This window comes from Ricinus communis, chromosome 3 (genome assembly GCF_019578655.1).
Source record: "Ricinus communis isolate WT05 ecotype wild-type chromosome 3, ASM1957865v1, whole genome shotgun sequence".
Lineage (NCBI taxonomy): Eukaryota > Viridiplantae > Streptophyta > Magnoliopsida > Malpighiales > Euphorbiaceae > Ricinus > Ricinus communis.
This window is the reverse complement of record NC_063258.1, coordinates 18,665,722-18,668,833: the sequence shown is the minus strand read 5'-3', so window position 1 is coordinate 18,668,833 and position 3,112 is coordinate 18,665,722. Positions and strand designations below refer to the sequence as shown.

The 3,112-nt window shown below is 35.8% G+C and overlaps 1 non-coding gene across 1 annotated transcript; it reads left to right on the top strand.

Annotated features, from left to right (window-relative positions):
- Window positions 1-2,825: 2,825 nt before the first annotated feature.
- On the top strand, window positions 2,826-2,932 carry LOC112534529. Its single transcript, XR_003078824.2, has one exon. It is a non-coding gene; the product is annotated as a small nucleolar RNA R71 (small nucleolar RNA).
- The last annotated feature ends 180 nt before the right edge of the window (window positions 2,933-3,112 follow it).

The window sequence follows — 3,112 nt, the reverse complement described above, 5'->3', positions numbered from 1 at the left end:
ATATTTATCAATCGGAGAAAACCCCATAATTTTGGCGTATTTGCGAGTATAAGAAAAAAAAACTCCTTAAATGAGTTAATTTTATAATATGAGAGAACAACCCCATATAAGGGGTATATTTGTTAATATAAGAAAATATTCCGTAAAACGTGTATATTTGTGAATTTGAGAAAACAACCCCATAATAGTGCTAATAATTTTATGTGAGAAAAAAAACCTTTAAAAGTGGTATATTTATCAATATAAGAAAATATCCCCGTAAGACGTGTATATTTATGAATCGGAGAAAACAATCCCATAAAAGTAGTGTAATTGCGAGTCTAAGAGAACAACCTCGTAGTAGGAGTAAATTTTTTAATATGAGAAAACAACCCCGTAAGAGGGATATATTTATAAATATTAGAAAATAACCCCGTAATACGGAGATATTTATCAATCGGAGAAAATAACTCCATAAGTTTGGTATATTTGTGACTATGAGAAAACAACCCCTTAAATGGGTTAATTTTATATTATGAGGAGACATCCTGTAAAAGGGGTACATTTATCAATATAAGAAAATAATCCTGTAAAACGTGTATATTTATGAATTTGAGAAAACAACCCTATAATATTGCTAATAATTTAATATGAGAAAACGACCCCTTAAAAGTGGTATATTTATCAATATAAGAAAATAACCTCGTAAAACGTAGTGTAATTGCGAGTCTGAGAAACCAGCCTCGTAGAAGGGGTAAATTTTTTAATTCGAGAAAACAACCCCGTAATATGCGGATATTTATGAATCGGAGAAAATATCCCCGTAATTGTGGTATATTTGTGAGTATAAGAAAACAACCCCTTAAATGGGTTAATTTTATATTATAAGAAAACAACCCGGTAAAAGGGGTATATTTGTCAACATAAGAAAATAACCTCGTAAAACGTGTATATTTATGAATTTGAGAAATAAACACCATAATAGTGCTAATAATTTAATTTGAGAAAACGACCCGTAAAAGTGGTATATTTATTAATTTAAGAAAATAACCCCGTAAAATATGTATATTTATAAACCTGAGAAAACAACCCCGTAAAAGTAGCGTAATTGCGAGTCTAAGAAAACAGCCTCGTAGATGGGTAAATCTTTTAATATGAGAGAACAACCCTGTAAGAGAGAAATATTTATAAATATTAGCAAACAATCCTATAATACGGGGATATTTATCAATAAGAGAAAATATCCCCGTAGTTTTTGTATATTTGTGAGTATGAGAAAACAACCCCTTAAATGGGTTAATTTTATAATATGAGACAACAACCATGTAAAAGGGGTATTTTTGTCAATACAAGAAAATAACTCCGTAAAACGTGTAAATTTATAAATTTGAGACAACAACCCTATAATAGTGTTAATAATTTTATATGAAAATACAACCTCGTAAAAGTGGTATATTTATCAATATAAGAGAATAACTTCGTAAAACGTGTATATTTATAAATCTGAGAAAACAATTCCATAAAAGTAGTGTAATTGCGAGTCTAAGAAAACAGCCTCGTAGAAGGGGTAAATTATTTAATATGAGAAAACAACCCCGTAATACGGGGATATTTATCAATCGAAGAAAATAACCCTATAATTTTGGTATATTTGTGAGTATGAGAAAACAACCCCTTAAATAGGTTAATTTTATAATATGAGAAAACAACCTCGTAAAAGGGATATATTTGTCCATATAAGAAAATAACCTCGTAAAACGTGCATATTTATGAATTTTGAGAAAACCACCCTACAAAAGAAAAGTTAATATGCAGTTGTCTAAAAATATCCAAAATCTTACTAAACTGCTCTTGCATTTCTACTTGCTTCAGTCTAGCAGGATAAAGAATCTTAGGTTGATACTCCTTGACTAGGATTGGTCTTACCTTCTGCCTCTCAGGTTCCTTAACCTCACTGCTTGCCTCAACCTGCACATCAATAGTGGAATCGTCAAAAAAGGCTTAGAAGGAGCTGAAACTAACTTACCGGAACGCAAAGTGATGAATTCATGTGCTCCCTCGGGTTAGACTCAATGGTGCTGGGGAGCGCTCCTTGTTGCCTCTCAGACAACATCTTAGAAATCTACTCAATCCGACTTTCCAAGTTCTAAATGGACGCTTGCTGATTTTTAAGAGCAATGTCGGTCTGTTGGAACCTCGTCTCAATCGACGTGACAAACTTCATCATCAACTCCTCCAAGTTAGAGTTCTTCTCGGCTGGTGGAGGAAGCTCTGATAATCTAGCATGCTGCTGCAGCTGTGGTGGTTGTTGATGCAGTCTCTGAAAGCCTGGTGGACCCTGGGCATTATTATTGCGCCAACTAAAATTGGGGTGATTTCTCCACCCAGGATTATATGTGCTGCTATAAGGGTTGTTCCGCTGCCCGGTTGTATTCCCCATGTAATTAACCTGTTTTCATGGTCAGTGGAAACAATAAATGAAGTAGAGGAGCTAGCAAATATACCTCTCGCATTACAGTTTGCATCGCAGTGTTGGCCACCGCAATACTCGTAGCTTATTTGGGCTGCTTGAACTGGGCATTTGAAGCCGGTCTAATTTCTTGGTCAGAAGCTCCACTTAAGCTGCCAAGGCTGCTGTGGAGTCTAACTAGTTGACCATTCCCTGTTTGACTGGCAGATTCCTAGAGGATTGCCACTAGTAGTTATTCATGGCCATCTCCTCTATCAGATTTTACCCCTGCTCCGGCGTCTTGTTGTTCAAGGCCCCACCTGCTGCAGCATCTACCATTTGCCTAGTAGCAAGGTTCAAACCGCTGTAAGAGGTCTGAACCTGCATCCATATTGGTAGACCGTGGTGTGGACAGCATCTCAACAAGTCCTTGTACCTCTCCCAGGCATTGTACATGCTCTCGTCGTCCATCTACACAAAAGAAGAAATGTCATTTCTCAATTTAGCAGTCTTAGGTAGAGGAAAGTACTTGTAAAGAAATTTTTTAGCCAAACATTTCCAAGTAGTGATAGTGTTCGGTGGAAGGGACTGCAACCATCTCTTTGCTCTATCCCTTAAAGAAAATGGAAATAATCTCAACTGGATGGCAGTATCGGTAGTTCTATTTATCTTGAACGTGTTGCA